Raw genomic sequence first — 16447 nt, forward strand, 5'->3', positions numbered from 1 at the left:
TGTTTCATTTTGTATTCTGTATAAATTTAATATAGTTTTATTATTATTTTTTAAATATAAAGTAATAAACTCCTTAAATATTCAATCTATATGATTGTACAAGAATTCCAGATTAAATTGTAAATACAATTTTATTTGTTCTTATTGTATATGTATATCTATAAATATTATTTTTTCAATTATGAATTGATAATAATGCATACCTACATTGCAATCAAATATAATAAACGAAGCAAGTGCTTAATATGATAATTATATGTATAAGTATTGCAATGAAAAGAATCAATAAATTGTCGCAATTCAATTGTTTTGTATTGTTATGTACATTTGTATATTCTGTTTGTCATTATATGTATATGCGTTGGAACTTGGAGAAGTTGTATAAGGTGACGAAGTTTTTCAGTAGTAGAAAATTTACCGTGCCCAGGCTTGTGGACCCTGAATTGGCAATCAATTATATGTCACATGATTCATTTTATTGTTAATAAAAAGATTACGATAATGATGCAACTCTTTCATTTAAATCTCCCTTCCATTTAAACAACACATTAAACGTACCAACTCATGTTTATAGCAAAACAGAAAAGATATCTACTAGATCTACTTGCATCTGTCTATATGATTAGGAATATGTCAGTTCATAATAGATAGGGAGGCGAAGAGGGGAATTTTCTGCAATACTCGAGCGTGGCAGTTTAAGATATGAGAGATACCTTAGACCTAATAGAACAAACTTTTTCACTATTTAGCTCTATATGTAGTGACGCGCGCCTAGGATAGACGATCAGATTAGTAAAAAAAATCGATAGTCTGAAATACTCGAGCGCGTCAGATTAAGATATTGGGGGTTGATTTTAGTGTTTTAAGACTAAATTTAATTAATCTGACCATAAGTCCTTGACGCCGCCGAGTTATAGGGTCGCGAACTTGTAAAAAAAAAACGTTAACCCGGCATTCTCGAGCGCGATTTTTTTTATTTTTATTTTGAAGAATATAATCTAAAACTTACTAAAAACACAAAATCTGCCGGTTTCCGCATGACCGGAAGTCTGGAGGAGCCATTTCGTCTTCCGAAAAACGCGTTGCAGCATATAAGTCGCGAACTTTACTTTTTCAAAAAAAAAAGTTTCAAAAAAGGTAATTTTATTTTACAAAAAAAGGTCTCTTTTCATTTTTGTCCAAAGTTTAATTTTTTTTTACTTGAAGCATCATAAAAACTCAAACTCCCGGTTTTTTGAGTATATCTCGAAAACTGAGGGTGGTAAGAAAAATTGATATGAAATAACGATGATTAAAAAAAAGAAACCCACAAACCTTTTTCGGTCAGATTAAGAGAACCCACCAACATTTTTATCAGATTAAGAAAATATGCTTTCAGGATACCTAGATAAACCTCCCCTATGAAAATCTGACGCGCTCGAGTATTTCAAAAGGACTTTTTTTTCTGAATTTTCAAAAATTCATCGTAACTTATCGTCGTGCCGTAATTGTCAGTTTTTTTAAGGGGAGCTTTCTTGGGGCCTAATTAACACCCCTTCCGAAAATCTGACGCGCTCGAGTAAATTTTTTTTTTGTGCATTTTTGACGAATTTATATGCCTAGCCCCACCACGCAAACCGGCAGATTAGTATACCGTTGTTATCAGAGGCACTTGGGGTATACGTAGTATGAATATCTGACGCGCTCGAGAATGCCCAAGTAAATGTTTTTTTTTACATTTTTGAAAATCCGTACACGCCAAACCCACCGCTAAAATGGTTTTTACTTTTTACCATAGAAGCTTTTCTTTTCGAAATTATTTTCTCTTTCGATTTTGATAAGTCTCGACGACGCCGTTGAATTACGCCATTTAGCTACCTCGCCTCCCTATCTATAAATAGAAAAACATGTTACATATAGCTTGTTTAAAGCTCTACAATTGCTCGACACTATTGAATAAACAGATCTGGAAAGGCTTAACAAAATAAGACAGGTGAAAAACGATTATTAACGAAGGGATGTAGTGTAGTTATAAAGTATTCACAAAAAATATAGAAATACGCCTAAAGCTTAGAAAAGTTGTAAGTATTTTTAAGGAAATAAATGATTAGCTATTTTTATTACTTTGTTCTCACAGTAATGTATAATATGTATATAGAATACAAATGTTCCGTACTTAGGTAGGAACGTTATGTAGACGATGTTGAATTTTTAGTAAAAAGTACACAGAAGACGAACTTTCTTTATTATCAATGCATTCAAAATATTTATCTGCGGTATTCCCTGAAGATCACTACCGCAACTCTGAAACAGAAGGTAAAGAATATTATGTTTAAAATATAATATATGCCAAGCATTCATAATATTATTAGGTAATTAATAACGATACACATATTATACGAATGCTATTTTTGTAAGTATGATAACTTAAAACGTAATATAATAAAAAAAAGTCATAAAATAAAGTGTTCGAGTCATAATCATAAATAAATTGCTATAGTTGAAAATATGATTAATCTTTGGTTATCTTAAGAACCAGAAAGAGAATAAATAGCACAAAAATAATACACGTAAGAATGAATAATTTAACACAAATAGTTGAACGTCATAAAATGTTGTTAAATAATATATTAAAAAATCTTTTTAAAGAATTTATGAAGACGGAACAAATTTACATAAGTTCCCTTAAATTGAATAAAAAGTAATCTGCCTATTTCTCGAGACCTCGGATTTCCAGTCGTTTAATATTTAAGTTCACGCTAACTCGCAATCCGTTTTCCGCCCCGGCATTTGTTCTTGATTTTTATATTTCATTTATCCAAAGGACTCTTCTTATTCATAATGCAGTTACACAATATTACGTATGTTGAATCCACTTTTTGTTAGCTGTTTTGTAGAAGCTATTCAAACCGATTGGCCTTACCAAACCTTAAAAAAGTTTACCCAAAGTTTACCTCCTAATTGACAGGTTTTAGTTACGTATAACATTCAAAATCTTTACTAATATTTTATAGAGGAAAGATTTCTTTTCAGAACAAATCCCGGGTTACAAATTGCTAGGCATATAACAAAAATAAGGGATTGAAAATAAAAAGAGAAAATGTTTATTAATAATAGAGCAAATATTAACAATCATACAAATACTGCTAAATACCTAGATTTAGTTGTTCATGGTAAATCAAGAAAAAAATGTCACAATGAATAAATAAGCAATAATAATTAATTTATTGTAGAAAACAACACGTACATATGTAACAGTATAAATACTTATAATTACATTAAAACTCATGCAGTATTTGTACATTGTATGTTCCCTATTCGAAGCAGAACCGAATTTAATATGTATAATAGCAAAAGGATTATTGATATATAAAATAAGGGATGTAAATTTGACAACAGCCATCGCGCGATATCATAACATGCTCGCGAGAAAAGCCAGGGGCTGAATATTTGAATAATAATATAGTTTGATGTATTACTTTCGTCTTTCATGAGTATTTGGTACAAGAGAGCTCTATTGTCTTCCTTAAATATGACTTTAAATTTACAGATGCTTGGTTAGAAAAACAAATTGCATTCTTTAATTTGTCCAATTGTCTATATTCTTATTATCATTAGTAAAATTTAAAAAATACATAGATCCCTTTTATTCTAAGATAAGGTAGATAGGTACATATTGATACAATAAAATGAACGTTATTATTGGGCTGATTTCATAAAGCCTCTAGTGGTTAATGGTACCGGGACTCGAACTTTGTGATAGCACAAAAAAAACGTTTCGAAGTGACGCTAATGAAAGTTTCGGACATCGAAGGGCGGCGCGACTAATTGATTACCAGATATTGATCACCAGAGTTAAATGTCATGACTTGGAATTTTTAATATCTCGTATTTTTTTATTACCCTATAATAGCGTCGAGTGCGATAAAATAAGAAGGCCTGTGTTGCCGACAGTAAAGTTAAACCAATTAAAAATTTACACACAATTCTTTTACATTTGTTTGCTTGGCACGCAGCCCATTTCCGTAACAGGACTTTCATTAAAGTTTATGCAATTACTTATATAAAAATCGTTAACACTTCCTCGAGTACAGAGTAAACATGTTTTCCTTTTGCGTATGTTTTGTTAACAATGAAGTTTTTGTTCTATTTTGTTTTCTTTGCAATACTGCAAAATTGCCAAATTAATACCAAAATTAACAAAAACTGGTAACGGTCTAGTTTATTCAACGCTCTAATTTCTTATTAACTAATGATTTTTAAAGTAACAGATTAAGATATTCAGCCGTATATTCAAATTTATTTTCTGAATAAAAACGAATCCCAAAAGATTAATTAAAAATAGAGAAGTGTAACGTCTGTCTGTGATATTCAACTTAAATAGCTGCTGTGTGTTACCCTAGATCTTTTAATTAGGGCTGTAAGCTTAAAAATTGATCATCTACTTCCTCATTAGAAGGTACTTTACTGCTCTGTCAGCATCACAGTTATGATGGTTTTTAATTAACGTTACGTTATGTATCTTTGTACTATACCAATACAGTCAATTGATTCGTTCAAAAAATAGTAACCTAGTGTTCCCCACTTTCTTCTGTACAGACATAAACAAAACATCATAGGACAATCATCAGTATTAGAATAAAGTCTTAGTTTAACAGAGCAAAAATATTTAATGCGATAAGGTAACTAATTCATCACTGAAACAAGTGCAATGTGCATATTCTTATTAAGGGATATTGAATATAATATATATTATCGATAATATTTATTAATATATGTAATTAAATAACAAGAAGAATATACACAATGCGATCCCTTAAACTTTTTGTTCATCTTGGTACATAAATAATCGTTAATGAAAATGTATACAGAATTTCGAACGCTTGAAGCTTTATTTTAATAATGGTAAACACGAAAGGTATCCAATGGACAAAGGGACAGGAACCGGGAAGTAGAAGACAAATTGGTGACATTTACAACGCGGTCAGCGAAGGCTCACCGACTCCGCTCTAATGGACCAGCGTAATATCAAATTGCCAGCCTGAAAAGGGCTTGGAAACACCACTATCGTTTAGTTTACTACTATGCTGTTAACAAAACGACGTGTGTACTGTATAGTGCACGATTAACTATTATGGACGTTTTGATACTCGCACGTGGTAGGTTGTCATCTAGACATGGATGTAGTATATGGAAGTTCGCGCAGTATATGGAATTGTCTAAGAATTTTTTGCTCAAGATATATTATTTATATGTATAATGTTAGATATAGACAAAAAACATACTCAACAAAGCATCACCCTTCTTGAAGCGCTATAGCTAACACAGTCTACAGTCGTCTATAAATTAAAAATAAATCATAACTGCATACAAAAATTAAAGATCTCAATATTATTTCATTCCATGTAAACTTCATTATCCTAATTATATTTGCAAGCAGCAACACAAATATTCTACAAATCCATTAAACTTTCAGGAAATTACCTAAAACAATTTCAGAGACTTTAGTTCTGTAGAATTTGTATGGAAATGTTATTCGGCTTCTAAACTCAACATTCCCACGGAACTATTTGTTGAAATAAGTGTAACAAACTTGTCAGTAATTCCAATTAATCACATGCACATGTAAGAATGTGTGTAATGGAAAATTATTATTTGGAAGATTCTTCTTTTTATAAGAATTTTCGGAAATTCTTGTAAAGTCTAATAATATATATTTTTCTACCTTAAAGCTCTACCTACATGTTGTGCATGCAGCTTCTATTTTCAACTAATTTATTTGTACCAAAAACATATTTAAAAAATCTCGTATAAAAAGTAAAAAAATATAAAATATATGACAAAAATCGCTTTGAAGAACGAAATCAACGAAGCATTATTTTTTAATTGCGCGTTGCAATTTTTTGTCACAATTACAGGTTATAGGTTTGCATTTTTCACTCGCTTTTTATTTAAGTACACTAGGAATAAAATATAAAGTCTATAAACGGTCTGATAAAGTAATTATATTTTATAGTATTGTTTAATTATATTTGTTCAATTTTAAATCATCAGTGGTGGCATACGTAACGTAAGAATATTATAAAAGATTAAATAAATATCAGAGACAGTAAATAACACCAGTAAAGTAAACATGTAGTTAGTTGTATTGTTAATTACCTGGCATAATTATTGAAAATCCCTTTGCAGTGTGCAAGAAAATTATAACAGAGCAATTGAAATTATAGTCAGAGAGAGCGTGACACTAATAAAATATATCATTTTTCCCATTATCTCCGTTATATTATTAAGCGACGTTACAGCTGCAGAGGATATAATTGGAATTGAATTTAGATTGGTCTTTTTATTTAAATTGCTATAATAATTTATAATTAAGAATAAAATGAGTAACTTGTAGTATTTTTTTTCATGGAATATTCTCTTGTCGTATAGGTAAAATAAATGTTTCATAAACAGATTAGGATAACTTGATTGATTGTTCACTTCATACCAATTGTATGAATTTTAAGTATATAACGTAAATTATCATTATCACTTTAGTTCTATAAATTTTTAGTATAAATATTTAAAAAAAAGTTGTAGGTAACATTTGGTTTCAATGAACAATCATAATAAAATCATAGAGAACTTTCTGGATTAATATGTGCATTTTCTGCCCGGCTATGATTCGTAACGTTATTAGGAAACTCAGCAGAAAAACCTCTACCGACAAATTGATACCATTTGTATCTGCTACGCTACAATTCGCCATGTTTGCTACTTTCTACGGTTCAACCAAGCATTATTTATCACACGAAATTCGGAAAATGAATTATGGAATTGAAAAATGAATGAATGTTCTTACAATCGTTCTTACTGAATTTTTGAACATGGAAAATGATGTTCGGGTTGATGTTCTATTGCTATCAAGTTATATTAGATTTTTTAAGGATTTTAAAGGTGGATCTGACTTTGAGTAACGTATATTGTCTTTCCCTTTCCCTATAATATATAAAACAAACGATCGGACAACGAATGAATACCCTTCATGCATATTAAAACAGAAAATCCGTAAACAAAACAATTTGTTTTATTTATTTTATTTTGTTATATTTGCGTTAAAGTGACATTATATAACTTGAAAACACTCGCAAGATATCTGTGTTACGAACTAATGTTGCTATTTTCTACAAATAAAAGCGTGGAAGGAACCACAATCATCCACTTTCGACGAGAGGTGTATTACTCCTTCCAAGTGATTGGTTCTAAAGGAAACCTTCGACAACATCATTGCAAATAATTCTGCGTTTACTTTGATATATAAATGTTGGTATATAAAGAACACACTTTCTTTGATTGGGTAGAGTTATGGTACAAAAAGCTTCTTTGTAGCAATTTGTAACAAAAACGATTTTATTGAAATTTTCTTTGATAAATATAATGAAAAATCTCTAGATGTTGCCAGGTGGTTCTCGAGCTTTTCGTCAAGCATTGACCACCTTGTATCAAATCCAAGTCGAATATTAATATTTAATCGTAAGTAGGCACCTATTTTTAACCGAACTCCAAAAAAGGAGCAGGTTTTTTGTTTGATGTGGAATGGTGTCGAATTGGTCCCATAAAAAATTTATTCGGATAGGCCCAGTAGTTTTTATTTTATGAGATTTTTTTTCTGATCTCGATGACTTAATTGAAATGTTGCAAGTTACTTTGATTCACTAAAAAGTATTACATAAAAATAACTACGTTAAAAACAGCCGACTTCAAAACGGAAAAGTAAAGAATAAAAAGATTTGATATTATTCATTACTACATATTATTTAGATGTGCTATTTATTAAATAGGTTTGAAGTGGGTGCCAAGCATTAAGCACTTAGTAAGTATTGAACCCGTGCACCGAAATCAAACCTTTTAAGTAAATAGCACATCTAAATAATATGTAGTAATTAATAATATCAAATCTTTTTTATATTTCTCACTTACGTAGGTATCTCTAATAAAAGGTGATTGAACAAAACTAAAAAATATTATAAATGCATGATTGTTTATGATAAACAACTCTACCGTGAGTGAAAAATTACATATCCATACTAATATTATAAATGCGAAAGTAACTCTGTCTGTCTGTCTGTTACTCAATCACGCCTTAACTACTGAACCAATTTGCATGAAATTCGGTAAAGAGATATTTTGATACCCGTGAAAGCTACTTTTTACCCAGGGACATAGGATAGGTTTTATCCTGGAAATTCCACGGGAACGGAAACTATGCGGGTTTTTTTTGAAAACGCGGGCGAAGCCGCGCGCAGAAAGCTAGTAGGTAATATAAAAATACGGGAAACTGATGCGCGATAAACAGACATTACCTACACAAAGTCAAGTCTCAAGGTTAGCTAACATTAGGTTGAGATAATCTAAAAATAGTTTCATAGCAATGGCCATCTAAAAATAGATTTATTGTTTCACCATAAAATACACATCGGATAAAAGCGTAATCCAAGGGATGAAATGCGAACATCTACAGATAAGTTATTGTGAGTTATGGCTTTATATGTAATTCTACTACGGCTTTGGTTTTTATATCATTCTGATTACTTCGAACACAAATGAAGTAAAAAAGCGAAATTGTAATATACAACATAACGAAACATGCTCTGCAATATTAAGTATAAAACTACTTTTTTAGGAATTCACGATTTTTATTGTTATTTTAGCTAGTTCATTGGTATTTTTTTATTTAATTTATGGGTAAGTTCTAACACTTTTTACTAGAGTTCTGGAAATCCTGTATTACATAGTAATGTCATTTATAAAATTCATGCCTTATGCAATGACCTATTATACTAGGCCTTATGAGATTAATATACCTACTTACTTCCAGTCCTCAATTCCAAGATTGAAGTACTTCGAAAGCGCCTTAAATTCATATTATTTCGCAGTAAGAAAAGTCGATAGGTAAATCCACAGCAGGAGGAGCTCCGAGGATCTACTCGTTAGAGTCCAGCGAGGATGATTTATCGTCGGCGATGGCAGCTACAGCTCGTCTTGATTAATTACCGAGCCCCTGGGAAAACTACCGCCCTACCTCTCAGCCTTATCGTTTGTAAGCTTATCGAAATTATATTAATTATTGTTCAATATCCAATACCGTATAAACGCTTGCGGCCTTGAATACTATCGGGTAACTGTTGGAGTTACGAGATTTACAAATTGTATATAAGTAATATAATAATTTGATTAAAGTGGAGTGCCGGTTTTCGGCATCTTGTCAGGTGGACACCGACCCTATAGACAGGGGTAAAATTGTTTCATGTATTATTCAAATTGTTCAATGATCGCACGGTCGAAGTCGTTACCGCGGTGAGGCGGTACGTATTCTCATAATGGCACCATTTGCTGAGATTGCCTGAAAGATTCTTAGGCGCCGCAGCGTTTTTTAACCAGACAACCAACATACGCTTTGATTTTGCTATTGTGTTAACAATTAATTAAATAATTCTTTGATATTTTAGTCTTGAATGTAATTTAGTTGGTTGATTTTATAGTAGAGTTATTGTCAGTTAGAATATAATCTGATATTTATATTGAATATTTGTTCCATATAATTACAGTGAAGTGAACTCTAAATTCACCGAGGTAAAAATAAATTGTCATAAAAATACATAGTTAAAAAAAATTGAGACCATTAAAAAAGGTTTGACCCCAAAATATGTCTAGAGAATCATCTTTTAACCTTTATCATCCCACTCGCGATTACTTTTGGGATAAGCTGCTACTTACTGCGCTTGTCTACCAATAAATGAACATAGATACATTTTCTTGATAGATTCTATTTTTAGAACCATTTTATATATCAAAGACTAAAGCTGACGGTAATTGTTATAAAGTACAGATTTGAAATAGATAAATGAGGAAAATTCTGTTCTTTGAATGGTTTAAGATAGTGCTAAAAATTAAACAATATCTATTGTTTAATTTTAAGAATTTGTACCATTACATGTCTGTAGACATTTATAGGCACCAACCATGTATGAATCTAAATCTATATAAGTATCTATTTTGTAAAATTTTTAGCATCCAGCGGACAAAACTGTAAAGCTGTAAAGAAAAAAAAGAATAACACTACCACTTCAATCTTCACTACCATATTTTAAGCCCTTCAAAAGAAGGAAGGTTATGAATTATGAATAAGAATTCTATTTTTTGTAGCCATGGAAATCGGGGTGACATTAAAGTCGCACCCGTAATAAATATTTTATACCATGGCTGACCAATATGACGAATACCTCGATATAGTCACTTTGATATACAAACACATTCGCGTTTGCTCGGACCTCAAGGGAAATCGTAGGAAGGCGGACCGCGGAAACCTTTCTATATTAACAAAACTTTAATGTAACTGGCGCGTCCCACGGGTGTGTCGTAGAGAAGATTTTTTTCGAGCAGTAAATTTTCTTTAAATCCAACGCGTGGCATTCGGCCAACATTCTGCTTAAAAATCTTATTTGAACCCATGACAGCGACCATGTTAACAGCAATTTTTGTTTGTCTTTTTATTATGTTCTCTTTGTTTAGTTTACTGTTTATTGTATATGTTGTGTACCTTTTTTTGGATAATTGAAACTTCCAATTACAAGCAAATGTCAAGACAACACAATTTTTTAAGCTAAGGACGGGTTACGCTAAGGATGAAATTCGTTTACTCGTAATATGTGTATCTATACCTAAATACTGATTCAATGTAAGTATCTTATTTCTACCTAGGTATGTTAATAACCCAAAAATTCTTTTTATATACTACTTTAGTATAATATATTTAAAATTTAAAATGTTTTAAAGCTAAGCGAATGTATTATGTCGTAGGTTTTATCTATTTTATTCATGTTACTGTTGATATGGAATTGTGTCCGAACCGGAAATTAAACTCACGATTCTTGGCAAAGGAGCAAATAGACACAATGTATAATGGTTACATGCAAAATTGAATGTCTTTTATCATTGACAGTAGCAGATTTGATTTAAATCAAATATTGTATCAGAAATTGTAACTGAAAACGTTTATTAAGTATGTACTAGTTAGAAGGGAAGTCCCATGTCCCCTAGTGGGGTAAGGGGCAGATGCCTTATACCTACACCTGTTTCACTGATCGAATTTCTTTAGGAACGAGTAGGTGATCAGCCTTCTGTGTCCTACCAGACCAAGACATTTTCTTTCTTTTTCTCCACCGGGAATCGAACCCAGGGCCCCTCAGTTCTACGTCCACGCGTTAACCACCAAAGAGGCGGTCATGCATGTACTAGTTTAAGCACCTATTTATGTGCATACTTACTCCCATAGGAATCATATGTTTTAACGCAGTAAATGAGAGTCTATATGGTAGAATAAAATAGTTCTTTTGCAACATGAAAGAAATACAAAAGAAAGAAACACTTGCATATAATAATATAATATTAGTAATCTATGAGGTTACATAAAAAAGCACATAGAGACATAGGAAGAGCACGTGTCCTATTACTTAATTATCACTTTCTTTAGGAATAAACTGACATATTTTGTGGAATTTGTCTTAAATATAAGTCATCTCATTATGAGACTATGAATTGATGTGCCTATAATATCTCCATCATAAGAGCCACTTTTCTATGCAATGAAAATTCTGACGAATTTAATTCGCTTGCTCAGAAATATTTTCTTAGAGTATTCATGAAAGTTCGTACGATAGATGACACAATATAAAAGCGATAAGACTTGGAAAATAAAAGATACTAGGTAACCTACTTTAATGCACACAGTCACCAAGTGTTAGTTCAAAGCTTATAATGTATGTACACTACACATGTGAATCTAACTTTAAGACGTCAAAGGCAAGGAGAAACTGTGTTCGCTTTGAGTACCTGCATGCTATTTCAGCCTGAAAATAGCAGACAATATTGTGCATTCAATAGAACAAAACAGTTCAGTGGTTTCCTACTTATAAGTCTTAAACAGTGTGCCCGCGGTATGCACTATAGGCGCTCGTTCATACTTTAATATTATAAATGCGAAAGTAACTCTGTCTGTTACTCAATCACGCCTTAACTACTGAACCAATTTGCATGAAATTTGGTAAAGAGATATTTTGATACCCGAGAAACTACTAGGCTACTTTTGACCCCGGGACATAGGATAGGTTTTATCCCGGAAATACCACGGGAACGGGAACTATGCGGGTTTTTCTTTGACTGCGCGGGCGAAGCCGCGGATGGAAAGCCTAAATATTAATTAGTTGGTCTAAGATTCATCGCAATCCAAATAGTATCTGTATGTTGAGTCTATAATGTGTACGTTTTATTAGGAAACATGTTCATAAATAGATTTATTGGTTGCTTTTAAAAATAACAGCATCTATGGGTGAAATTATGCTTAAGTGAGCTCTGAAAGATTTGTGTTTGATTTCACTCTCTACTCTGCGATCACCCATGACAATACTACAACATAAGAAATCCTATCAGCAATAGTTTATTTATTAATTAATGTTAATTTAGAAACATCACACAAGGAAGTTCTGTTATATCAAAGAAATAACAGAACACATTTTCACAGATTTCACAGAACAGAAGAAGAATACATTTTGTTACTATATATATATGTACATCTACGTAAGAACTATGAATCGCCTTAATGTATAATTTAGTATGTTAATATGATGTATGATAATTTAATAATATAATTATGCAAATAAATAATATACAACCTAAAAGGATACAGCTTTCAGCATTTTAATAACTACTTGCATTAAGAGGCATTCATTGTTTTATTCAGTAATACTACAACAGCAAGTTCCAAGAAGAAGGTAATATAAAATGACAGCGGTCACAGTACTTGCACAAATAATAAAGTGAAGAGGTACGTAAGTAAAGCAGTGAATCGCACGGCAGGGAGGGTCCAACGCTTCCACCCTCGCTTTGTAATACGGATGAGCTGTCAAGCTATTTTCAGCTTTCCTGTACTCCGTTCACGCCATCTGAAATGGCCTGGCTACATCGTCGGCAAGGCACTTTAATAATATTTTTCCGAAGTAAACTAGAATAGTCTATTGAATATTGTTAAGGATAACGGGCCATTACTTCATTTATATATTTTAACTTATTAATTTAACGGATATTTTAACTGCAATTTATACGTAATTGCGTTCCAAAAATCCCTCTAAGGCTTTTGATGGACAGTCATATCTACAAGGGATCTAATTACATAAGAATGAGCTTAACGTTCGAGTATTATTGTAGGTTAAATATATGAATGAAAAACATTTATTATTGAACAAGGTGTTTTAAATTTTAAGATGTCTAAAATGTAAAGCTACATAAAAATATTTTACAGTGTTCTAGATCTGTTATGAAGATATTTAAAGTTAGTTAACCACGAAATGCGAGAGGTCGGTTGTCGCAAAGCGTCACTGCAAACAACTGGGCTGCCCTTTGATCCTCATAAATTAAGTAAATATTTGAGCACTCTCAGCTGCAAGAATTTCATAAACTTGAAAATATTAACATCATTTTTAATAATTTTTGCTGCACATAATTGACGCAAACTAGTTTTAAATCGTTAAGTAACTTCTAAAATTATATTTCTAGAAGACGACAAAATTTGTTACAAATCTTCGACGTCAGTAACATTTCAATTTTAGTTTTTACTAATTTATTATTAACTGAATGCTTAGTACTTTTATTTCCTCACTATTTTAATAATATTAAACTTATTTCGTAAAGTTTTATTTAAAATAATGATGACTCGTAAGGGCCGAAATTCATTACTTACTATGAACAGCTTTTTGTTATTTTAGCACTTCACCAAAATTGCCATTTGGCTGCCAATCTAAAAGTAATTACAAACTCATTTGCAGCGATAACTTAACAAGATTTCATTTGAAAGATATTAATTAACTTTTCTTTAAGAACTAAGTAATAATTTAAAAAAATAATAATGCAAAAGGCACATAGCTAGGTATAAAACAATTGTCTATTTTAGATATACTTAGTTTTATGTGAATGAGAAAATTTAATAATACATACAATGATATCATAGTTTTTAAAGTTAGATACATAATAATATGATTAAAGATCTACATATTAAACTATGATGTACCATCTTATTTCATGCGTCATACAAATAGTATGTATGTTGTATGTATGTACTAGGTATGTTATCTTTACCTTTTTTATTTTGTTTTGATATTTATTTTACACGTTTTGGATTTTTATGCAAATACAGGGTGTCCCGCTATTGGTATACTAAGCGCGAAGGGACTGGTCGTTTTGCATACACTGATCACGTAAAAAATAGTTAAATAAAAATAACTAAATTACGTCAAAAAAATTTTCCTGAAAATTCATATTTTCTTATCTAGCTTAGTAGATAGGGAGGCGAGGTAGCTAAATGGCGTAATTCAACGGCGTCGTCGAGACTTATCAAAATCGAAAGAGAAAATAATTTCGAAAAGAAAAGCTTCTATGGTAAAAACCATTTTAGCGGTGGGTTTGGCGTGTTCGGATTTTCAAAAATGTAAAAAAAAACAGTTACTTGGGCATTCTCGAGCGCGTCAGATATTCATACTACGTATACCCCAAGTGCCTCTGATAACAACGGTATACTAATCTGCCGGTTTGCGTGGTGGGGCTAGGCATATAAATTCGTCAAAAATGCACAAAAAAAAAATTTACTCGAGCGCGTCAGATTTTCGGAAGGGGTGTTAATTAGGCCCCAAGAAAGCTCCCCTTAAAAAAACTGACGATTACGGCATGACGATAAGTTACGATGATTTTTTGAAAATGCAGAAAAAAAAAGTCCTTTTAAAATACTCGAGCGCGTCAGATTTTCATAGGGGAGGTTTATCTAGGTATCCTGAAAGCATATTTTCTTAATCTGATAAAAATGTTGGTGGGTTCTCTTAATCTGACCGAAAAAGGTTTGTGGGTTTCTTTTTTTTAATCATCGTTATTTCATATCAATTTTTTTTACCACCCTCAGTTTTCGAGATATACTCAAAAAACCGGGAGTTTGAGTTTTTATGATGCTTCAAGTAAATAAAAATTAAACTTTGGACAAAAATGAAAAGAGACCTTTTTTGTAAAATAAAATTACCTTTTTTGTTTATTTAAACTTTTTTTTTTGAAAAAGTAAAGTTCGCGACTTATATGCTGCAACGCGTTTTTCGGAAGACGAAATGGCTCCTCCAGACTTCCGGTCATGCGGAAACCGGCAGATTTTGTGTTTTTAGTAAGTTTTAGATTATATTCTTCAAAATAAAAATAAAAAAAATCGCGCTCGAGAATGCCGGGTTAACGTTTTTTTTTTACAAGTTCGCGACCCTATAACTCAGCGGCGTCAAGGACTTATGGTCAGATTAATTAAATTTAGTCTTAAAACACTAAAATCAACCCCCAATATCTTAATCTGACGCGCTCGAGTATTTCAGACTATCGATTTTTTTTTACTAATCTGATCGTCTATCCTAGGCGCGCGTCACTACATATAGAGCTAAATAGTGAAAAAGTTTGTTCTATTAGGTCTAAGGTATCTCTCATATCTTAAACTGCCACGCTCGAGTATTGCAGAAAATTCCCCTCTTCGCCTCCCTATCTATAGCGCAGCCAGCATATACCGTTCCTCTAATGTGAGCATTTTGTCTATGAAAACATAATCTTAAACGATAGCTCACGTGCGGGTGGTAAAGTTGGGCGGGTTGCTTGTTATGGATGTACAATATAGAGTTTAAAAATTCATCTATTTGAAAAAAAAAAGCCTCTGGAATTTTATAAGTATTTTTTATGTACTCAGCGTATGCAAAACTATAACCTCCTTTGTATGCACTGATGGCCGGTCAAGCTCTGCAACCAGCCTTACGGTTGTGCTAAGCGGTTGTGATTGAAAATGTTAGCGCCATTTTATAAATTTTATTACAGATATAAGTTTGTTATATAAATATAGGGCCACGCAACTCATATACATTGTTTAATATTCATTATACGTATAGATATACTTTTTAAATAGCCCTTACAAATAAGGTACGTAGCTCATCTACGATTTTTAGCATGTTTTAAATTGTAACCCTTATTTCGCATTTCAACAACTAAAAAGCTATTTGTAAATCGAACATAGATGTTCAATTTGCTGTCGCATCGATGGCCTGTTCTCCCCATGAGTAGATCAAGGATTTCTTTACTCGAATCACGTAGCATCGAGTGGACGAGTGCGGTGTCCTCTGAATGTATAAGGAGCCACGAAAAGACAACCCTGCATGATTCTAGAGGTAAGTACAAATACATTTTGTGGTTCATATTTAAAATTAACCTTTTTAAATTTTCAGTTCTTGGGTATTTATAATGTTGAATTTAGTTATTTATTCAATAAATAGGTACTATAGGTATTATAGGTACGTAGGTAGCGCTTAGAAATGTGTTCATTATATTGTAGAGATGGTCAAAATGTTGAAGAAAAAAAAATTTGTAT

This window comes from Colias croceus, chromosome 2 (assembly GCF_905220415.1).
Source record: "Colias croceus chromosome 2, ilColCroc2.1".
Taxonomy (NCBI): domain Eukaryota; kingdom Metazoa; phylum Arthropoda; class Insecta; order Lepidoptera; family Pieridae; genus Colias; species Colias croceus.